General features: G+C 37.6%; 1 long non-coding RNA gene across 1 annotated transcript in view; it reads left to right on the top strand.

The window, feature by feature from the left end:
* The window catches only part of LOC135289428 (uncharacterized), a 148,118-nt gene extending 128,551 nt beyond the window's left edge, over positions 1-19,567 (top strand). The window contains exon 9 of the long non-coding RNA XR_010352176.1: positions 15,895-19,567. This is a non-coding gene — a long non-coding RNA (uncharacterized LOC135289428). The remainder of the gene's footprint in view (positions 1-15,894) is intronic.
* The last annotated feature ends 5,494 nt before the right edge of the window (positions 19,568-25,061 follow it).

Genomic DNA, 25,061 nt, shown 5'->3' with positions numbered 1-25,061 from the left:
GGTAGCAACCTGCTTCAGTTGAATAGCCTAAACTGTGAAGAATAGCTGAGAACATAGGAATTGCTTCAACAAAGATTTGGATTCTCTAAGGACTGAGGAAATGCTAGCAGGATGAAGTGTGGCTGAGCAATATTATACTTCATTTTTAAGGCATACTTTCATAGCCCCATAGGAAAAGAGGTCTGTAAGCCTTGCCTCAGTTTTGAGGATAACATCTAATTCTTCAGTTTCCTTACATGCAGCTGGAAATGCTGACGTTAAGTGAACATGAAGAGCTCTTGGAGCAGGACTTTTTACCGGCTCCTGTGGCTTTGCTGAGTATTGAGCAAGTGTGTTATCAGGACTCAAGAGGTTAATGAGAACACTAAAACAGTACTTAATTAAATCAGGGAGAGAGGATGGAAATATTGCATCAGAGATGAACAGGTTTTGTATTCCTTTTAGTACCTGACAATTTACAAACACTCTGTTCCTATTTTCAGCTACCTTACAGACTGGAGTACCTAATTCATTTTGTCTTGTGTATCATGAGTAATTTGACTTGAGCTTCCAATACTTCCAATACTTGAGCTGCAGAAAGAACTGAAGCAGCAAGTTTGAGATCAACTATCTATAAGAAAAATGAGCTAGCTTAAATTCCATGTCACATTATTAATGGAGAAAAAACAATATAGATAGGACAAATAGTTTTCATATCTGAAGAATTACTTTTACAGGTGCTAGACCTCGTTTTGCAGACTGGAAATCTGATTCCTAAGTGCAGGAATGGAATCATGGCTTTGACGGACATATAAAGTTTGTCTCACTTGACACACCTGAAGGATGGGATGACATCATGGGATGCCATCTAGATGGGATCTAGACAGGCTTGAGAAGCAGGCCTATAAGAATCTTACACAGTTTAAAAAGACTGCCATGGGTAACCCAAAATGCCATTGTATTTCATATCTATCTGTGCCAAAATTGTTTCTGTCTCCTTAAGGCTGAGTGCTGTGGCTGGGAACAGGGGCATGGGCTGCCCAGGTTATTGAGTTGGAATATGGAAGCAGAGCATGCGTGGACTCGTAGACTTTTGACTCATGTGGAGTCTCTATCTCTCTTGTTTTTTGGTTTGCTTTCATGTCCCTTCCCTCATTTACTTCATGGATTATTGGTAATTAAGGAGCTGAAGCAGCTTTGGGAATGACTGTGTGCTGCCACACCACAGTTCCTGCAGTCCTGCAACCAGGCCTGGCTGAAGTGTGAAAAGCATCAAGTTGGAGATGCTCCAGCCCACTCCTCCTGTCATCTCCTGATGTGAGGAAGTCCCACTGTGAGTTCTAGTCCCTTGCCCCAGAAAATATCAGTGAGAGCTCCAGCTGCTGGGAAGATAACAGCGCCAAGGGGGTAAGGGGAAGACTAAAATAATCTTCCCTATGTCCTTTGAGCACACACAGTATCTCGCCATTCTGGGTGTTTCACAGTTCCTATGGTGTTCCTGTGATTTAGCAATTTTGTACCCAGCAGATATTTATGATGATTTTGTTTGTCTGTTGCTTTTCACCTTGTATACTCTCACTTTTTCACTTATATTTACTCATATTCATTTCTTATTGGTGGAAAGGCAATAAACCAGCTAAACTTATGAGAGGAAGCAGGTCATTCCAGAGTATTTCTTCTTAAAATGTCTTAAACCAAGACACAAGATCAAGTTCAAGGTGCTGCACCTAGGTCAGGACAATCCCTAACATCAATACAGGTTGAGGGATGAACAGATTGAGAGCAGCCCTGCTGAGATGAGAAGCTGGCCATGGGCACTCCCAGCCCAGAAAGCCAAACATGTCCTGGGCTGCATCCAAAGCAGCGTGGACAGCAGGGGAGGGAGGGGATTCTGCCCCTCTGCTCTGCTCTGCTGAAAGCCCACCTGGAACCTGCACCCAGCACAGGGAGGACATGGAGCTGTTGGAGTGAGTCCAGAGGAGGGACACCAAGATGATCAGATGGATGGAACACCTCACCTATGGGGACAAGGTGAGAGAATTAGCATTGTTCCGCTGGAGAAAAGAAGGTTTCAAGGTGACCCAGTTGTGGTCTTCCAGTACCTGAAGGGAATTTACAGGAAATATAGGGCAAAATTATTTACATGAGGATGTAGTGACAGGACAAAGGGTAACATGTTCAAATAGAAAGTGACTAGGTTTGGATTAGATGCTAGAAAACATTTTTTTTCCTGTAGGAGTGCTGAGACAGTGGCACAGGACCCTGAGAGTCTGTGGATGTCCCATCCATGGAGGTGATCAGACCGAGGTTGGATAGGGCTCTCAGCAAATTGGTTTGATTGAAAGTTTACTTGCCCTTGGCAAGTGGGTTGAAACTTGGTGTTTTCCAGTGTCCTATTTCAACCCAAACCATTTTAAGATTCTATGATGATTCTGTAGTTAGGAAATAACCTTTTAAAATTTGTATTTAGGTGACCTCCCTCAAATAAACAAAACCAAAAACAAAGTAACAAAAAAAACCCCACCAAAAAATAGAACAAAGTCAGAAATATTGTGTTTTGGGGTTAGGCACAATGGAGTTTGTTGTTTTGCTCTAATTTGTTCAGGTGTTTAATTCCAGCTATTTCCGCTCTGTGAATGTTGACTTGACCCATTAGACAAAAAAGGTTCATTGTGGCTTGGGAAAAGATAAGGAATATTTTTCCAGTCAGTCTTCCAGGTGCCACTGGAAGGTAAAGGGAGATTGCTCTTTCTGAACTAGCTAATATGTGGTATTTACTATACAGCTAAATCACATTGCAGAGAGAGGTGTTAGCATACAACATTCATAGCACGAAATAAGAACACAATTTCAGTGCCAAATGTCAGATAAAGGCATTGCAGCTGGTAATCAAAAAATGTGTCCTAGTGTGCCTTAAAATATGATTTAAAACTAGGTTTTTTATAAGTGCTTTAATTAAAACATGGGCATTTTAAAATTAAGCTAAATGCTTTAACTCATCTTTTTTGTTGTTTCTAAATATAAAAAAGATGCATGAAGTTAATGCTTTTCATTTTCTTAATATGGTAGAGATGCTTAAATAATAGAAATGACTGGAAAAGGTTATTTTGACAACTTCATTGGCAATGTCTATTTAATTAAATATGGAATCTACAAAAATGCTCCTTATACCTTTATTAATTTTCTGCTACATGCATACTGCATCTCATGTTTATACACCAGACAGAAATGGGTTTGTGACTTTGACTCTGGATTTGAAATAAAAAAATATGTGCTTGTAGTGAAACAATCCTGATTTTTTGATTTTTGAGAATTTGCTTAGGTAGTGATTTAAACTTAAATAGCCTTTCTGCAATTTTTTTTTTTCTTATGATTTCTCAAAATTCCAAATTCCTCATCTTTAAGGATAGTAGCCTTCAAGCCTCATGTTGTGTTACTGTGGTACTTTAAATTCCTTCACTGTTGTGGTTTTTTGTGGGGAACCTAGACTGCAAATTCAGCTCTTCTTTTCTGCAAAAAAAGTAGTAGTCAGGTAATGTATAGCCATTTTGTTTCATTCTATCAGGTGTGCAAGTAAGCTAGTTAGCTATAGGTGTTGACTTTGACTATTTTACTTACCTCAAGAATAATAAGTAAACCAAAGAACCTTGATCATTCAAATAGATGTGCACTCTATTGTCACACAGTCATATTCTCCACTGCAAGATTGCAGTCCAAGGATAGATGGGAAGGGAGGTCCATCAGTACTAGGCAGGATAATAAACAAATCAAATATCTTGGTGTTAGATCCTTGCTGTTGTCTCTGAGCATGGACTGAGCCTTGATGCTTTTTTGTAAGTCAAGAATAAATCTACCATTTTTACCATTCCAGACAGGGCTAGTGCCAGTGAACATATCTTTTTTCCTTGCTCAGTTAATATGGTCTTTAACAAGCTGTGGACAAAGTTTTGATTTCACCAAAGCAGTGGGGTTCTGCTGTTCCTGGGACAGCATTTACTGTATGTTTAACATTTTTGGATTGAACACTTCTAAATGTCTATGGCCTATGAAAAAATCAGCATATTATGGATTTCTTTTTAATGACAAACATTATAGTTTACAAAAGTGAAACAATATTCAGCATCAAAGCTAGAAAAAGAGTGCACCTTTGTGGTTGTAATTTTCAGGAGCTAAATCTTGAGGTGGTTTTGTTTCATTTTATTCCTGGACAATTAAATTTTTCCTTGTCATCATTCATTCTTCCTCTAGTGTCTGATTGATTTTTTTCATATTCAGGTCTATTAGTCATTCAATTTTGAGTCATTGCTTCTAGTGTATCACCAGTTAAGAAGTCACTGGCTTTTATGATACTCTTGACAAACCTGACCAAAATGCTTTTGGCTGGGAATTTTGGAGACAGCTTAGGTTGGCTTGAAGTCAAAAGACCCCAGACAATGTTAATCTCCAAGCATGTGGATGAGAATAATTCAGATAACTAGGAATACCTACTTGGATTCCTACCCTTTCTGTTTCTTTCCCTCTGTGCAGCTCTCCTGGCTGTGTTTTTTCATTTTTAATTTAGGCTTGCTGTTGCAAAGGATTGCACAGACTTAGCCAAGGTCATTCATTAAAATGTGGAAGCGGAGATGAAGTGACAAGCAGTGGTGACAGCAGGTTCCTTTCCATGACAATGTGTTCTTTTCTTGTGTAGTATTTAGATAAAGAATAGATATGAAGAGGTAAAATAATTCTAGACATCTTTCAGTAACAAGGGCTGAACATTCCTGAGTTCTGAAGACATACGTGTATCACAATTGTATTGTATGATTGTGATGTTATCTCATAAACAGAGAAATATTCTCACATTTCCTTTATCTTAATGAGTCTTGTGTAGACCTTTGCCAGGAGGTTAAGTCTTTTTGCTTGAAATTGATTTCTCAGTTAGCCAAATAGAGAGAAGGAGAAGGAATAAAGAGAGCATAACTCATGTCTGGGAGGGAGGTAGTTTGTTTGCCTGAGTTTAGATTGATTTATCTGAATAGTTCAATATTTTTCAGTTTCATATTGGCTGGAGTACAATAAAAAGAAATATTTTGGTTTTCTACTATAGAAAAAAATTTGAGTAACCTAAAGAAAACATCCTCAGTGCACATTTGTGTTTCCACTGTTTCCTGCTACCTGCTTTTTCTATTTCCCAGTGCTAAGTGCAATGCTGACAAAGGTCAATCTCCTCGTCCTTTTTGCAAAATGGATTACATTGTCCTGTTACATTATATGGAGAAGCCCACACAAGATGCTTTGTGATTGTGAAGACATGGCTCTACATGTAAGGAATTCTTCAAATTCTTCAAATAGAACTTATGTTATATTGAAGGCTTGAGAAAATGGCAGGGGGAAAAGTGCTTGTTATAAATGCTTGGAGGGATTTTTGTCCCTTGAAGAGCAGAGCCTTGTAGAAGTGCAAGGCTGTTCAATTTGGGAGGAGCAGTTCAGAATCAAGCCTTATTAAAAAGGAGGATAGTCCTATGTGGGAACTACCCAGTGGATTTACATGGCAATATTTTTTTGTGAGGCGGGGGACTACAGGGGTGGCTTCTGTGCCAAGCTTCTAGAAACTTCACTCTTATCAGATGGAGCCAGTGCCAGAAGGTTCCAAGACAGATATTTCACTTGGCAAGGTAGAGCCCGTCTGTGAGAAAGACATCTCTGAGAGCACTAGCATCTTCTGGGATAGCCTGTTGAAGAAGGAGACAAACTGCTGTGGAAAACAGCCAGAAGAGAAGTGAGAACATGTGAGAAAAACAGACCAATAGACACCAAGGCCAGTCAAGGAGAGAGAGGAGGTGCTCCAGGCACTGAACCAGAGATTCCCCTGCAGCCCTGGAGAAGACCAAGGTGAGGCAGGATGTTTCCCCTTAACCCATGAAGGTCCAAGGTGGAGCAGATAACCACCCGCAGCCTATGGAGGACCCCCTTCTGGAGTAAGAGATTACATGAAGGAGGCTGTGACTGTGTGGAGACCCCACACTGGAGCAGGGTCCTGGCAGAACCTGTGGCCCCGTGAAGAGAGGAGCCCATGTTGGGGCAGTTTTACTGGCAGAATTTGTGACCCCATGGGGAGCCCATGCTGGACCAGGCTGTTCCTGAGGGATGAACCATGTGGAAGGCATCCATGCTGAATCAGATAATGAAGAACTGCACCCCCGGTTAAGGACCAGCATGGGAAAAGCTTGTGATGGATTGTTTCCATTGGGAGGGACCATGTGCTTCAGCAGAAAAAGAATGTGAGTGGTCCCACCTCTGAGAAAGAAGGAGCATCAGAGACAATATGTGATGAACTGACTATAGCCACCATTCCCCATACCCCAGCACCACTGTGAAGGGAGGAGAGAGAGAGAGAATCTGAAGGTGAAGTTTTATTCAGGAAGAAGGGAGAAGAGGGGGAGAGGATGTTTTAAGATTTGGGTTTATTTCCTATTATTCCACTCTGACATGACTGGTAACAAACTAAGGTAATTTCTCTGAGTTAAGTATGTTTTGCATATGACAGTGAAAGTAAGGGTAATTGGCAAGGGGTCTCTTCCTCTCCTTAATTTCACTTGCTTTCCTTGTATTTTCTTTCCCCTTTGCAGCTGAGGAAGAGAGGCTGATAGAGCAAGTTCAGTGGGGACTTAGCACCTACCCAGGGTCAACACACCACACCTTCCCACACTATCATAGATGAGCGAAAACAATTGTTCTGATACAAATCTTAATTTATTTTTAAAAAAAATTAATAAGGGGAAGAATTAGGAGCTGTCAAAGCTTGCAGTGGCTTAAGGTCTGTCTGATTCCTAGTCATTTCATAAATGAAACTGTGATTTTTCTTTTTTTTATGCTGGAAACATGATATAGCTGAAATATTTATTTGCTTTAAACACTGCCACTAAGATCATTGTTATCTCTGATGTATTATGTACTGAAAATAAATTCATTTTTTCTCTGCCTTTACTGGTCTTTCCAAGACATCATTTCTGTCCTTTAATAAATACATAAATACCCAACTCTGGGTTCTCTTAGAGATGTAGCTGGAGCAGTTACATATGGTACTTGCTCTGATTCTTCAAGGAGTATTGTGGGACCTTCCTTATCAGATCTAGCTATCTCAGCTAGCCCAGAGCCATCCCTACTATCTTTTGACACAGTGATGTCTAGCAGATGCAGAAACCCAGGAGGTATGAAGATTGAGCTTTCTTTGCCCTTGACCCTTTGAGTTTGTTTGAATTTAAGCTATTGGAACACTAGTAGGGCTAATGTCTTGGAAAGGCTGCTTCTTGGCTCTTTTCATATGCAGAAATAGCAGCAGTGATTGATCAACTCTCATCTCTTGCTCCTTGCTGCACTCCTCTGCCCTCTAGGAAATCAGGGTTTGCTTGAATAAGCCCATGTGGAAGCAGCATCAAATTTTCCCTTTCTGCAGGGAAGCAAAACCTCTGTACTTTATGCCTGTCTCCTAGCTGCAAGTGTGTGAGATCAACAGTAGCAGCAGTAAGAGAAAATAAAATAAATACATGAAAAAGAAAATCTAATCTAATAGGGTTTAACTCTACTTTTGGAAGAGGAATCTCTCGGAGGCAGCTCAGCATTGCTCCAGGGAAATAATTATCTGAATTTCATTGAGAGGAGGTCTAGAAGGAAAACTTGCGAATGAATGATTGCTTCCATTTCAGGATGTGACAGCAATCTTTTGACTGGTTTCTGTGAAGACTCAAATTCTCCTTAATCCTGCAGAATATGAGACAGCGGAACATTCTTCAAATGTGACCCTTTTTCAAAGCAGCTTTTCCTGTTTCTGTAACTATTTCTGCTGCATTGCCAGATCTTGATTTGTGCCCTCCATATTTGAAACATTCATCCATTTTGTCAATTTTCAGGATCATGGAAAATCAGGAGTGTTTGACAACTCAAAGAGGCTAGTAAAAACCCAGTTTCAATGTGTGGCATTTTTTCCAAAGTGATCTCTTTTAACATCTCTTTTAAAATCTCAGAAAAATTAACTTCTCCTTGATGTTAATTTTTCTGAGATTTTCTGCTGATTTTCTAGAATCCAACAGCGCTTCCAATAAGGGTGATATGTATTGGTATGTGAAACTGATGTTAATACAACGAAGCAGATATGAGCAGCTGGACATTGTGCAGGTTGCAGCTTTTTGGTATCAGGTAGCTATTGTCTGTCACAGGATGGCAAAATGAGAGAGATTTTCTGAGAGGGGGAAAAAATGCAGTAGGGAGACAGAAGCACTCTCATTAAAATCCCAAACTAATTAAACTTTGCACAACTTTTTTGGAGGTTTCGTTCAGGATATATTTCCTACATAGCACAGTGTGCCATGTTCAAGATTTCTGGATGTCACCGTAATCTATGGGCCTGTAAATTTTTGAAGGGTCCAGGAAGAGTGGCACAATTTTTTTTTTGAAAATGAGACCTGGCACCTAGATTCCCCCCCCCCCACTAGATTCCCCAGTGGGGAGAAGTACTTCTGATTTTGGGGGTGAAGGATGACAACTGCATTGAGCATGATGAAACTCTTTTTCTCCCCTTGTTTTGTGCTGATTCTTCATTCATGGTGGTGTAGGATGTTATCCTGCTTAGTGCCCACAGCCCAACAGCCTCAGACCTTCCTTTCTTCTACCTTTTTGTCCTCAAATCCTGTCCAGTCATGGGAAAAAAGTTTGTTGTGAGAGAGCAAGAAAAGGAATGGTGGCTTAAGCTTACAGAAGAAATTCAAGACTAATGTGGAATTTCTATTAAAACCCCCAAATAGTAACAGGATGGAGTAAGAAGAAAATGAAAAATCATGAATTCATATTGATAACAGACTACTCCCTTGCCTTATCTTAGCTTCCCTCTCCTCCCCTTCCTCAACACCCTTCCCTTCTCCTCTCCTGCCTCTATTACACTAAGGAAACTAAATTATTGGGACTTAATTAGACAGAGTGCTGCATGGGGACAGCAGTGGAAGAGCTTCCATTCCCAAAATGCTGCTGAACTAGGAAATGCAATTTATTTATAAGTGTTTCCATCTGTTCAGTGAAGCTAAGGAGGCTAGCAAAAGTTTCAGAATAAAGATTTTTTTTTTTCTGGAGTAGTAAGGGGGGTCTGGTAGAAATATTTTCACTAAAGAACAGCGAGATTTGGAGATAATACTTGTTCAACATCATGCTTACCTGTGGATACTTATTGTCTCCTAAAAGAAACAAAGTTAAAAAAAGGATGAGGAGACCTAGAACTAAACAACTATGCTTCTAACATGTATCTGTGCAAATACCCAAGTCCAGAAACTGAATACTGAATCCAGTCAGTGGTGGATATGCTCTGTTTCTATCATTCTGTTGACAGCTCTGGAGCCAGGAATCAGACAAGCACTGGAAAATACAATGTGCACAGTTGGACCTGGTAGGATTGTGATCCTAACTGGAGCACAGGACAGGACACAGAAACCCTCAGAATGGAAGAAGCACGGTCCAATTTGTTGTGTCCAATGTACACACTGGAATTTCAGTTCTTTCTGTCTGTTGCCTAACTTGTTAGAGTATTTATCTAGCAAACAAGCACTTTTTGTTCTACTCCCACTTTCAGGGATAAATCTTAATTTTAAATTAATATAAAATACTGTAAGGGCTTCATTGTGATTGTAATGGTATATTTCATCAGTGTTTTCAGATTTAAGCTGAATCAAGAATTGTGCCACATGATGAATAAATTAACATGTGCTTTTCTCATAATTTTTGTGTTTCATCAGAGATTGAAAAAGCAGTGTGTTTCTGCAGTTCACTGAATTAACCTTTTATATACCACAACATACTACATAGAACAAAACATTTTCCCCTTTCTTGGATGAACTCCTATAGTAACTCCAAGTGTAAGTTGTCTATCTTACTGCTTTTGGTAAATCTGCAGTGTATTTCTAGCACTTTCTACTGGAGCTAATTTAACAAAACTCCTTATGCCCAAAGGATGGGAGACAAACTTCCCAGCAGACTGTGGCAGCAAGTGCTAGGGTGATCACAAGGGTGATTAAAGCACATCATAACTGATGCACAACAAACTGTATAACATATTGATTTCCTGACACAGAAAACTCATTTAAGAGATGCAAGTAAGAAACAGGTGAATTAAGCACAAATGCGTTCTTATTCAGAATGCATTGAGCACGACTGATTCTGACATCAATGTCTTTCTTTCATAGACTTTCAGAAATGGTTTGTCTTGGAGATGAAACAGAAAGACATAGTGTAAATGGCTTCAAAAAATATGAAACCAAATGACACACAGAAATTCACTGCTGCTTTATGCCCATTTCTTCAAAACAAGCAACAAACAATTCCCACCCCACTCCCTCCACCTCCAAAAGCCAACCAAACAAAAAAAAACACTTCAAAAAACTCATGCCATGTGCAAAATAATTTTACAGTACTAACTTTTATTATGAGAAATTTGACTGTATAATTTCAGATTATAAAATAGGTTTCTGCATAATATACAAAAAAGGCGTTTCCATCCTTACAGTATATATGAGGTAAAATGATCCATCATTTAAATAGCCAGGATAAAAAATTTCCAAGTCCACCAATGAATCTTGCCTAAATAAATGTATTTACTATTGACCTATTAATAAAATGTGTATTTCTAGTTATGAATATACAATTTTAAAAAGGATTTATAGGTGTTTTCTAAAACATATCCCCTAGGAAGGCTGCAAAAAATATTACTTCCTCAATAAATAACAAACAAGTATTATTGAAAAGGAAGCAAATGTAAGGATATTATTGCCGCTTCCTACCTTATGGTTAAGAATAAAAATAAATTGTTCCACCTGTACCTCATGACTATTAATCCCTTACTGATCTCAATTCTTTATGCATTGGCAACCCCTGTTCCCTTCTTCTTCCTGCTTTCAGCACTGAAGTACTCCTTTTCTTCCTCTGTGATGCTGAAATAGCACAACTTTTTTTTTGTACAGGTGACTCTACATCACCTATTATAATCCCTTAAATTTCTTTTTCCCTCTTTGTTGCTGGTTAAGAAAGGATATGAATGGCCTGAGATAACCAAGTTATTGGCCAACAGACATGTTAGACAAAATGTACTGGTATTAAAATCATACCCTGCTTGGCATCAGTGTATAAATTAGGGCCTTCTTAGGGTATGAAGTTATAGAAAGTTCATACCTGTCAGACTTCAGCATCTATCAGATTCTTAAAAGATCTGAACAAGATATTCCAAACTTTTTGAGGATAGGTGCAGCCAGTTACAATAAATATGGTGGCTGTGAAAACAAAGTTTATGGGAGGAAAGTTGCAAGTCTTTAATGTAATATGTGAAAAAATATTGATCAATATATTGTGCTGTATGTCATAAAGCTGTAGTCCATATTAGTTGATGGACCTGTTTTGTCTGTTGGAGTCTTTTTGATCCAGTCTAAATCCAAGCCATTAGCATTTATCTGAGCTGCTGACTGGAGTCTAAACTTTGCTATCATTTTCTTCAAAATAAAAATATTGTAGCTTATTCTAGCTTCATAAAATGACTGTATATGTTACTTAATTTATGTTTTTAATGGATCTAAATTTTAGTATCATTTGGATATTACTTCCTTTATAGAAAGTTATCGGTACAACTTTGTATTTAACTCTGGTGATCTGAGTGCAAACCATTATTTTATAGTTGTTGACATAAAAGTAAGGTATAAATAATATAATTCAAATATTAATACATCTGTGGAATTCCCTTAAAAACTTTATGGCTCTTTCAGTCCACTCAAAGATTGGCAGTATGAAACTACAGAAGGCAAAAGCCAGGCCTGAAATATCTACGTTATAGTCTCTGCCAATCAAAACAACAGAATGAATTGCTCCACAAAAAAAAAATATGCAGTCTTAGATTTTCTTTCAGACTTATAAGAACCTTATCAGTCTCTAACTGTAGTGAGAAATAGAACCTGTGCAGGAATTGTAACTGAGATAATGAGAAAATCTCTACTTTTTTATGTCTAGAAGACCTTTCCTCAAAATAAATGTGACTTTTTTTTTAACCTAAGAATTGTTATTTTCTTGGGCATCTAATCAAGTTACAAATAATTATAAACCAGTAATTTAGAATTGAATTTGTTAAGTGCAAGTTTGGTAGTTTTACATGAATACCCAATATTTTGTTTCATGTTTTGTTTCATATTTTGTTTTATATTGCCATTCACATGTTTTTTGTTTTATATTTCCATTAACATGTTTTTCATCTCATAGATTTTACCACATCAAATAATCTTAAGTAAAATGCTCAGCAATTCCTTACAAATAGTAAGGGAGTTTTATAACTTTAACCTGTTTCTCTTATCTGAAGCGAAGAGTGGAACATGAAAACAGGTTTTGCTTAAGCAACTTGAAGAGGTAGCACAAGTCATGGGAACAAATTAGTGACAATTAGCATGCATGTTTTGTAGTTCCATCTTCCACTGGAAACCACATTGTGCACTTAAATAGCTTAGCTGAAATGTGTATTTTCTGCTGGACTAGAGTTCAGGGATCTCTCCATCTTCGCTACAGATCAGGTGCTAAAGTCTTTGTCTCAGCAAATGAAAAAATTAGTATCTTCAGTACTATTTCAGCAGGGCTTTGCCTTTTTTTTTCACCAAGAAAATATTTCACCGTGGTAGCAGCAAAACATATTATTCATACAGAAATTATTCAAACTTTTTATTTTTATTTTTAGTTGTTTACTCTTCTCCTCTTCCACCTTTTGTGTTTGTGGGTGTTTTTTTTCCCCTGGGAAATAGTGTTCTAAGAAATTGATCTATGTTTCAGAAAAACATCAATTTCCTTTCAAATTCTGCAAATGCAGTAAAAAATGCAGTAAACCAAATTACCTGCCTCTATGCAAAACTGAATAAGGTAAGGATTTGGGCAAGAGTCCATGAGAGTTTCTGTGATAATATCTTCTTTCAGTCTAACACTTTCAGTTGTATCTAGTGATCACTGAATCAAATAATTTGAGTCAGTGGATCTCATTAACAGTCTTTGAAAATCTTTTGATGGCAGGCCTATACTGGCAGTAATTAACATTTTGTTTCCAATGACAGACAAATCACGTTCCGGTATACTTAGAAGGTAAATGATGACACTTATGGGAGTTTCCTAACATTCATGTGCTTTTCAAAGCATTTCGCTGAAGAAGCTGCTCTTTTTCAACTCTGCAAAAGTAATTTTGAAATTTGGTACCAAACCTAAAAATATTGTCAGTTTTATCAGGCATTTGATACCATAATGGCAATATTTCTTATAGCTATGTAGCTCTTCAAGTTTTCAGGATGAAGTAAAACCATGAACAAGGATGAAAATAACATCAGACAAATTCATAGGAGGTGGTTAAAAATTTGGATAAATACTGTTTTTATTTTGCTTAAGATGCTATGTACAGCAGTATATTCATGTGACTTTTTATTAAGAATTTGAGGAAATTTTCCTCAGTTGAAAAATATTCTCAATTCTCTGAAAAAAAAGACATTGTTAAAGAAATTTGTTTTCTTGAGTCATAGAGCTGATAACAGAATCTGACAGAGTACCCTATTGTAAGGACAAGGATGATGGCATAAGAAGATGGCGTAAACTGTCAGTGTCAAAATGTACACTGACTTTCTCTGCATAGGAAACTGGTGCCTTGAATCTTTTAATTTTGTTGTCTTACTTTTCTACTGTAATTACACCAACAATAATATCTCAGACCACACACACCCCCCCACCCCCACCCCCACCCCCACCCCCGAGGTGCCAAATATCTCCACAGTTATCTAAGAACAGCAGAAGAAACAAACACTTCTTTGATGAACAATCCAGCTGCAACATCTACCTACAGCAATTGTGAAATATTTGTTTTGGCAGCTCTCTGTCCTGGCTCCAGGGCAGCCTAGCTCTTCTGTGATTTGCCCAAGGAGCTTGTCCAGCCTTGTGGCAATAGAAGCAATGGATTTATCACAAATGGTATTAGATCTGGTGACTAGATTAACTGCCCCAAATTTTTAACCCTTACTGTGTTGTTGGGGGTCTAATATGCAAAGGTAAATCCTGAAGTGTACATTTCACTGGAATGTTTAAGGCTGTGTCTGGAACAAATTCTGGTGCATAATAAACTTTATTTCTGCAACAATTCAGTCTCAGCAAAAAATAGCATGTGACAACTGACAGTGTCCTTTCTTCTTGCCTGCTAGTGACTGTATGTCAAGATAACGATGCATGCAGTGTGTGTAGAGAACAGAATAAGCATTACCAGCAAGCTGTTACAAATGTATAATATAACGGTTCTGCTCTAAAATCTTTAATGCATTTCCCTTACCACACCAGTCTGCTCTTCTGGGTGTGCTTGAAAAATTTCAGCATATAATAAATGCATATCTGTCAAATTGCTGTGTAAGTACTGAAGGTGGAGGGGGTGGAAAGGTTTGCTTGCACCAAACACCAAGCTACAAAGTTGAGCCTTTACAACTTTTAATTAACTTCCTGATCATTTGTATTAGTGTTCATGATTCCTAAAGCAATTCACCCTGTTTCAGAGGAGTTTGTACTTAATCTTCCCATCATAGGAGAGACTTGGAACTGCCAGAGCATCCTCATGCCATACAAGTGTAGGGAGGTACCTGCAGTCAGCTTAAAAGTAAAAAGTGCTACTATGAGGCTAATTTACCTTGGAGAAAGGCAGGGCTTGGAAGATAAGGTACAGCCCTGATCTGCCACAACATTGTGCTTCAGAGGGGCTAGGCCATCATTTCCATCAGCACAGTGTTGCACTGCTCCACAGGAACACAGCTTTGGAATACTGCATGCCTTTTTCTGCCATACAAGATAGACTGGCCCAAGTCACAGCTCATCCTGGCAAACCATCCCAGCCATCAGAGCAGGCTGGCTGCAGCCCTTTGTTAGTAAACCACTGATCATTTCCTAAGCAGACAATGCTGCTGCATATTTTAAAACATTTTTTTTCCGCACAGACGCCTACATTGGAGGAAAAGGAATACATTTACATAATGTGAATATATGATGTGTCCAGTAAGGAAAAAAATGTAAGAATTATTGGCACTCATTGTTCAAAATATATACTAAATGTCAGTGGGAAATAAATTTAAAACTATCAATTCAATATTCTATAAATGTCACTCTTCCTTCAGTCCATTTTGAATGGGTGAAATGCTGGAGACACTGAAGCTGCTACTGACTGAAAAATGTTGAAAGGGCAGAAACTGGTGTTTCATGTTTTCCAGTGGTAGAAAGGCATCTACTTTTTGTAAAATAAATGCTATTAAGGGTTTAGGACAAAAACTGTTCCATATTAGTGGCACCATTGTTGAGTGTAATGATTTTAGGCAGCAGATGTGGGAAGAAATATAAGAACGATTCTAGACTTATACAGTCTACCTGCTGGCTTATCTGCTGAGACTTCTTTGTTAAATACTTCCAGCTATAATGAATACAGAAAAGGATTAATCCTAACATGTGGTCTTGGAAAAAATATAGAATGTGATGGGTGTGTACTTGGCACATCATGCTTTGAAGTTAGTTAGAAGTGGGGAGATATGTTTATCTCTTTTTAAAGATAATTTCTGTTCAACTGTACGGCATTTCTGTTCACCTGATTTGGTTTTGTTCCTATTTAAATTGCAATGGTGGCAGAACATTGTTTAATGAATTGGTCTGATTTTACTGTCTATGTTTAATGAATGCAGAGGTAAAAGACTTGTGTAAATAGTTAAAGGAGTATGCTAGGTGTTCTACACTTTTTAAACTTGAATTTATTAATTATGAATAGAACTTTTCAAGAGTATGGGACTGTAATTCTCAGCTTTCTGGAGAACAACATGACTGATAAGAAAATGTTTCTTTATTTATTTTTATTTTTTTTTCTTCTCACAGGCAAAAGCCACTCATGAGAATGGTTCTGATCATTTGCAAGAGTAGAGAATATGCCCCAGAGAAGCAACTGTCTTGAAGATCCATTTTTAGAAAAATTCAAGAATCTTAGAGCAGCTCTCTTGAGGAAGATTGCTCAGTGAAGAAGATGCTTGAAGAGTAGACTTCCTGACATTGTAAGACTCATTGATTCCATACAATTCTGCAGGGTTAAGAAGAAATTTCTTATCCTAGAGGGAATCTGATACAATTTCTCAGCTTGACTGCTTGCAGTTTCTGCCTGAAACCATTGTTTATTGGTTGAAATATTGTCTTTTCTGTTTTCTTGATCTGATGCTCTTCTCTCATATAAGAAACCATTAACTGTGCTCATATAGATCCAGCTTAGTTAGACCCATTGCAAATAAACCAGTAGATATTTATTTTCCCCCAGCATTCATTTCACAGTATTCTAGAAGGTGGCCTAGTTTGTCCACTTCTTCTGGTGTACTGCAGAAAATCTGTTTCATCTGTCTTTGGATAGTCACAGCTGGTAGATCACCACCTGAAGGGTTTGGAGCAGGTTGGTAAGACTTCTCCTTGAAGATTAGGGACTTAACCTTCTTCATTCTGAACCAAGTGAAGGAACATCTTGTCATGCAACTGGAATACAGGTATTGGTCCATACCACACTTTATTTCTAGATGTTAACAGTTAATTTTCACTTTTTCCTTTGAACAACAAAAGTTTAATCAACTAGTTTATTGCAGTGTTACCACAAGGAAAAAACTTAAACAATACAACCTTGTAGTAGGAGCAATGACTTTTTTCCACTACTGAATCAAAATCTGAAAGACAGGTGATTTATGTGCAAAAAAAAAATAGTTTTTATAAAATGTGAGAGAAGTGCTGTAAGAACTCAGGCTGTGGGGGGATCTATTGCTCCTTGCTGGAGTCAAGGGCAAATGTCTGTGGACTATGGTAAGGTTATGATGTTCTCTTGCATTTTGGTCTCTTCTAGTATTCTGTTATTAGTAAAGCTACTGTCTTTCCACTTCATTTTATACCATCTGACATGACAACTAAGTTCCTGTAAGGCAAATGATAAACATTGATATAAATTTATCTATTTCGGTAGAGCTGGACCAATTTGTACTCTCTGGAGTGATGACCTTTGGTACATAAATACATTACATCTTGCAAAATTTTATCAGTGGCATTTTGGTTCCTGTAACAAATGAACATCTTGGACCTGACCTTTTTCACAAAGCAAAATTCCAAGTATCACCATCAGGATATCTCATTCTCTTTCTAAAATAACATATAGGCCAACAAAACAATGAAATTTATAAATATTAAAAACAGAAAAGGAAGAAAAAAGGAAATGTATATGACAAAACTGTTTAAAATTAAAGAAAAGTTTATAAATATCTTCTGTGTACATGCAGGTATTTTCATCTAAAGCACTTTCTTCTTTACTTTTTGGAAAATCACAGTGCATTTTCTGTATCCACACAAGAATAATGGATGGACTATTTGTTTACTAATCTAAATCTCTTCAGTTTTTCACTGTGCAAAATGAGATATTATTTACACTTTATTTCTGCTTTTTATATATAATGTCTCACTCAGCTGTATATACAGAAGTACTCAGAATGCTGTCGGAACTACTTTTTCCTAAAGGTGTGCCATAAACTTGACATGATAAGCTTCTGATTCAGTAATACAGGCATGTCAAGTTTAAGGACATCCATGTCTTTTAAAGGAAGATTTTCAATTTGGACCTAAAAGAGTTTAAGTGAGCTTCACAGGATTCTTGGGTTTTTTCCCTTTTTCAAAAATCATTATGTACAAAATCCAGTTAATTTCAGTGGGGTTGAACACAGTGGATGAGAAGGTGGTTTCAGAGATCATGATTTTATGCATATAAAACAATGGCTGTGAACTTTCTGTGCACCAATGGATGGTACAGGCTGTTACCTCAGATACTTTGAAAAAACTGAAGTTGATCAGATTGTTTTTGTCTAGTATATTTCAATGTTGTTTCACCTTTCTCCCACTCATACTTGTTGACAGGAAAAAATTCCTTTTGTAGAATCACAGAATCATTAAGGTTGGAAGAGACCTCTAGGATCAGCAGACCAACAATTAACCCAGAACCACCATATGGAAGTGAATTATTCAGCGATTACAAAATGGATTGCTCCAGATGTTAGGTAGTGCTCGTCCAAAGAAAAATGTAGACAGTTCCAGACAATCTCCACATTGTTACCATAAGTGGGACCAGGGCTTCGTTCAAAGAGACAAATGTACAGATTGACCTGCTGATAGGCAGCATTTATGTTTCTAGTCCCCACTCCTATATAAGTCAATATGGTCTCAAAACTTGTCATTAAGACCACAAAATCCTTTGGAACAGAACAAAATAAATGGGTCTTTTTGCAAACCAGTAACAGCTGTTGATTCAACAGCGAGATTTCACTCTGGATCAACTTATTCCCAGTTATGACTCTATGATTGCAAAACTGCATTTTCAGTGGTCATTCAAACACATGACTCTTACATTTTCAGTGCAGAACCAAGCTGATTCCTTCATATCTTACAATGGAGAAAATAAAAAATGTTGAACAAGTCAGTTGGTGCTCTTCCTACACATCCCTTCTGGCAATGTGTGGGTATTAATTTATTGGTGAGTAGCTCATGTGCTGCAAAGGTGAGCTTGTCACTGCTTGTTTCATACTGACCTGGATGTAAGATGGAGTAAAACTGTGAATGATTAAAACAATCCATCTAATTTGCTGAGACATATACAGGTAAATTTGGCAAAGGAGATGTAATCTGTATTTGAGCCTGTACATCACAAACTGTTATTACATTTATCAGAGAACATGAAATATTTGGTTTCACCAGTTTAGGTCACTTTATTAGTTAAGGTGGAAGATTCATATGTAGCTGTGTCTCAAAATACAAGAGGTTAACATTCAGGACAGGACTGGGAGACAACAGCTCTATACTTTGCTAGAACAAGGATTCCAAAAACAAAACATGAGTGATTAAATGGAATTCTGAATCAACAGGACTGACTTCATTTAAAAATTCTGTTGCCTGCTAAGTTTATAAAAACACCTGTACAACAAAGGACATCTATTAGCCATACTCCTGTCATCTGTGTTATAAGTTTTATCATAAGACCTGAGCACCCCATTATATTTGGAAGTTTTATCATGGAAAAAGAAAAAAATAATCCATTGCTCTTGAAGCTTTGGTAAATTAATTATATTCTGGAGAATCTGTGTAGAAAAATTCTGGAGAATATTTTCAATTTAATTTTATGTATTATGCATATTGAAAGGGCAAGCAGTCACTTGCCAACATATCTATACAAATAAATAAGTAGTATTTGTAATATGCAATAATATGAAGTTCTTTCTTTGTCTTTACTGGATTCCATATTTATACTGGATTGTATTGCACAGAGCAAACTCTAACTACTTCTCCAGTTGGGCAGATCTGAAGAGATTGGGTGGGAATTGAGAGAAATAATCTCCACATGCCCAGGCATGCCTGGTCCTATCACTAGGCCCACACAAAGAGGAAAGGTATTAGAGATTTCATCTAAATTTTCACAGCCTGTATGTCCTGGGACCAAGATGCCAAACCAAAGTCTATAAGCAGTCCGTTTCATGTTCTGTCTGCGTAGGTGTTTGTGCTGTTGCACTTTGCCTGTGTGCAAAGATAAAGGTACATAAATCAGTGCAATGAGCCTGCATCAGTCCTAGATATAAACAGTGATCACAGAGCTGTAGTATTGTTTCGACTGGAAAATACCTGTAAGATCAGGAAATCTAACTGTGTATACAACATTGCCTGATCATACAACAAGAATCAGCTTTGGCTGAGGGACCAAGTGAGTCATATAAACTCACTTTCTGACCAGGGAGGTTTCAGGACTGTTTATAATCTAATTTTAATGGCTTTCTGGTTTTGCTGAGTATATCAGGGATGCTAATTATGCAGATGGAAAAGAAATATAACCCTGGGTTAGGCCCTAACAGTCCTTTCTCAATTTTTCCTCTATAACACCGCTCATATGCAGGCAGACAAAAGAATGTAAAGGTGGGATAAGTTGTCTTCAGATAAATTTGATATTTCTGAAATCTGGTGATTGAATTGGTGCGAGAGAATTACATACACTGAAGTAATACACATTTAATATTCTCATATGGTTTTTGTGATATTTTTCCTTCCTTGGAGTTTCAGCTCATTTTTAATAGAGCTTCATTGCATGTTTAGATAATTTATTTGCTGATGTTTGGTTCTTCTGCTCTATCATTATTCAGAATTTTGAAACATGCATGCTGAATGGCTTGATGCATTTCCAGATCCAAAAGAAGACATATTTAATTCTGAGGAAATTTCATGTCTAGTACTTGTGCAAAGCCAACAGTATGCTCTGCTGAACTGAGTTTATCAATGTCTGATTATGCCAGCCTAGCTCTGGCAGTCTCCTAAGCAGTTTAACCATTAGGAAAGCAGCTCTGCATCTTATGGTCACTCAAGTTTGTGAACACTTCCTTAATATTTCATGATCTTTTGGTGTAAGAATAACTATGGCCAAAAGAAGCAGAATCACACTCTGGGACTTTTTGATATTCCTATTTTGTATGGAATGTGATTAAATCATCAGTAACAGCTCTGATGATGGTTGCATTAGGTCTTTTCTAGTATCAGTGTGTAATGTCTCATTGTCTGAATTTACATAACTCTGGTGTAAAGATGAAACAGAATCCAAGTTTATTACTCAGTGTTGCGGTGGATTCTCCAAGTGTGGGGACACGAGTCTTGACTCCATTTTTCTCAGAAGGCTGATTTATTATGTTATATATTATATTAAAATATTACATTAAAACTATACTAAAAGAACAGAAAGAGAAAAGTGATCAGAAGGCTACAAAGAACAAGAACAGAATAGAATGCATAACAAAATCCTGTGACTGCTCACAGCCTTGGCACAGGTGGCTGTGATTGGTCACTGACTGAAAACAATCCACATGGACCAATGGATGATGCACCTGTGGCATTCCACAGCAGCAGATAGCCATTGTTTAAATTTCTTTCCTGAGGCCCTCAGCTCTCAGGAGGGGAAAAATCCTAGGAAGGGATTTTCCATAAAATATCATAGCTACACCTCAGCAAAGAGATTGCTTGGTAATGGTTATAATTTCAGAATTATTAAAAGAACATTCTAAATCTAGGGAAAAAATAGCTGCTGTGAGTGTAGACCTTTAAATAGTTACAGCACCACTGCTTTCTAATTGTTGGGAATTGCACAATTTTCTGTAAATTTAAAGGCAACATACTAACTGTGGTTTTAACATCTGCGTTATTGAACAAAAATATATATCTTAATGCAAAATGGAAGGAAAGAAAGTTCAAGTGTTTATAGTTCATCTGTTATTTCCCTAGTCTTTTACTTATAAGCAACAAACATTGAACATGAGGATCTTCAACACATATAAGTGGTCACTGCTGAGTCCCTGAACAGGAGCTAGATATGAGGTCGATGGCTTTAAGGAGCACAAGGGAGCATCCTGCTTCATTTTGAGATAACCTGGCAATAGATCAGCTACAAACTCTTTTAATTACTTAATCTTCTCTTTAAAATGAAGATCAACTTTAACAAAGAAGAAAAGCAGTAAGCCAGTGATAGCAAGTACAGATTTTGGGGGTTTTTTTTTGTGTTTTTTGTGTGTGTGAGGGGTTGGTCACTAATTATTCCTGGTTATCTGATACTTCTCTTTCTTTTCTGCAGGTAACACCCTAACAAAATGTAAGGCCAAGAAACAGCAAAAACAACAACAAAAAACAAGCCCAGTGTACTTATTGATTTAAATCGATTTAACACAGACAGGTGTACATTATTTTGAGATTTATGTATAAACTTTCTTTAATTGCTCATATCAGAATAAAAAAGTGAATGAACCATGACCAGTTTTGTAGATAGGAAGGGGAAGGGAAGTGGAATGGGAGAGACTGTGGTAACAGGAAAAATGACTGACTGACACCAAAAGCATCTCTAAGAAAGCCCTCCCTCTTCTGTGACTTGCATGCAGTAAGCTGCCACAAAGATACCCCTTTTTATCTCTCCTTGGTAATGAGAGACATTCAAAGTAAAAGACTGTCCTGGAAAAGCTTGCTTCGGGTACCTTCCTTTTCTCTAACATCAAGAAACATCAAATTTAAATGTCATCCCATTTGGCAGCAATGAAGTTGAAGGGCAAGCTTCTGTCAGGTAAAAGGAGGACATTCAGAGTGATATGGATCAGGCCAAAACCAGCAGTTTAATTTCTATCTGTCAATGATAGACAGCCTTGATATGAATGAACTTTCTCATCTGGCCTTCTGTCTTTGCTGCTAGGTGGTACACTGGGATGCTGGCACTTGGGTTAAGGGCTAATGTCCTTGAGTGTCTGAGCACATCACAGATTTTCTTATGGTGTGCTGGCTTTGAGCAAAGCTCCTGTAAAATTACTATAACTTTGTTTTCACCCTTTCATTTGTTTTTTCTAGTGGTGATCTCAAGTGGTTTCTGTCTAATTTCTTACAGAAACATAAAAAAGTGGCCTTGTGATCTTTCTGGAGATTTTGTTTTTGCTTTGTTTTCTTCTTGGTAAAAGTGTATATTTTGCTGCTGCACTGCTTCACAGTACTTGTGGTGCCTTAGCATTTGTGACCCTATGAGACCTCCCTTTGCTCTCTCCAGAGCACATTCTTTTACTTTGCGGTCTTTAATCTACTCACCCACAGGACTCCTGGCAGAGCTTTCACTCTGTTGCTCAGCTGCTCTCTTCCCTGGGCATTGGTCCTCTGAACCTTCCTGACTCTTGTTTCTTGCGGATAGTGATTGCCACTGACGTTTGAATAATCCCACTCTTTCCCTGCCTTTTTATCTTTTTTCTTTCAAGGTTGTAATTCATAATTGTACACTAAATTTCCTTTACCTGTTTCCTCATAGCTTTTAGTCTATAAATTCACATTAGAAAATATAGTGCTTAGTAGATAGGAAATGGATCATGTTAGTTTCTAGTAAATATTCTCTAACAGTTACATGTTTATCTTACAACCAATGAGATAGACAATATTAGTAATGCTAATATCAACAGTAGTAGTGCCATGAAAGAAAACTACCAGTTGAGGTGTTGTGTTAGTCTCAATGCAAACTGTAATTATGCTAGGAAGGAATGAACAAAAGTTAAATTTTATTATTTTCCTCACTCTCAACACCTTCTTTACTGGAGAGGAGGATGCTTTTCACAGGATCTCACTGCTGGTTTCTAGGCAGAAGGCCACTGTGTGGAAATCTTGCTTATTTTATTTTATTTTATTTTATTTTATTTTATTTTATTTTATTTTATTTTATTTTATTTTATTTTATTTTATTTTATTTTATTTTATTTTATTTTATTTATTATTTTATTTTCCCTTTTCTTGTCCCTCTCCTCTCCTCTCCTCTCCTCTCCTCTCCTCTCCTCTCCTCTCCTCTCCTCTCCTCTCCTCTCCTCTCCTCTCCTCTCCTCTCCTCTCCTCTCCTCTCCTCTCCTCTCCTCTCCTCTCCTCTCCTCTCCTCTCCTCTCCTCTCCTCTCCTCTCCTCTCCTCTCCTCTCCTCTCCTCTCCTCTCCTCTCCTCTCCTCTCCTCTCCTCTCCTCTCCTCTCCTCTCCTCTCCTCTCCATTCTCTGTTGATGTTTTGTTTTTTTAATCCCTGACGTAACTTTGAAGTTGATGTATGCACCTTCTTAATCTAGTATTTCATCTTGCCCTGTAACAGCTGGTAAATCTGTGGAGATTAGAAACTCACCTGCACAAGTTAATGCTCATTTAGTCAGTTTGTTGCTCTTACAGAGGCATCATATCAAATTTCAGAAAAAGGACATTCTAATGTTTTCTACTTGGAAAATCATTAAAATTATTCTTTATACACAAACCATTTTGTACAGGTACCTGAGAAACAAGTGTGACAAACAGCTGTACAAGATACACGTAATTATATTTTTCATTTTGACCTTGAAAGAGTTTGAAGTGACATTAGGTGAGGCCTCTGGCAGAAGAGTGCTGTCAATTTTCACAGTAGCACTTGAACACATGGTGACCCCCATCAACCACCTGGTAGGGTGGCAGAAATGAAAGCCTGTTCCATCTTCATCTCCAGACATCAACAGCCACAGGCAGCTGTTACTCCATTCTGCTGGTGAGTTTGGTCTGAATTTCCACAGCAATGAAGGGGTAAGTTCAGAGGGTAAAAGGCAGAGCTGCAAAGGGACCTGCTTGCCCATGGGATTTTGCTGCAGCTGGAGACACCAGGGATGAAGACCAAAAGGTTATGGCAAAAAGACACTGGATTTAGAGGTCTGTCAATTCTTCAACCTGAATTTGCTTTTCCACTATTTGCCCTGAAAATATGATTTTAAAATCTCATCCAGTTTTCCACTCACTTGTAAGAAAGTACTCTGGTAGATATAATTTAATGTTTGCTGTGGGTGACTGTCAGGTTGCATTTTTGTTATCTTAATTTTGTTTTTTCCTTGGTACAAATAATACAAAGGCCTCTTACTGTCATTAAGAGATTTTGTTTATTTGAGGAGAAAACTGTGCTGTAATATTTTTATTACCTTAAATTAGCTGTTTAAATAAAATTGTTGACTTAAAAGGATCCAGTAATACAAAAAGAGAGAATGAATGTTACTCTGTTACAGTAATGGCTATTACTGTTTCAAATTTGTTAGTCTGGAAAACAATAAGAGCCACAATGGATTGCTTAAAATCATCCAAAGAACTGTTAATACATTAAAATATGAATATTTTATGCAGGTCATTAACCTTGATCATTTAGCTTAAAATAACTTTGAACTGGCTTGATTTTGATTAGTTTCTAATGAAGCTTGAATCATCTAGATGTTAATCTTCCCTGTATGGCTGCCAGGTTGTTGAGGTATTATCAGATTGATAATTATTCTTTCATCAGTCTTATAAACTCAAGACATGCTCAAAGGAAAGAATAATTGTGCCCACACCACATTTATTCCTAGGGTTTTTTCTTAGTACTGTTTTTAAAAATATCAAGGACAGACAAGTCTATGATGTCCCCAGGCAACTGACCTTGGAGTTTGCCTAACCCTGAGAGCACGGAAGTTT

The sequence above is a fragment of the Passer domesticus genome, chromosome Z (assembly GCF_036417665.1).
Source record: "Passer domesticus isolate bPasDom1 chromosome Z, bPasDom1.hap1, whole genome shotgun sequence".
Lineage (NCBI taxonomy): Eukaryota > Metazoa > Chordata > Aves > Passeriformes > Passeridae > Passer > Passer domesticus.
This window is presented reverse-complemented; position numbering and strand designations above follow the sequence as displayed.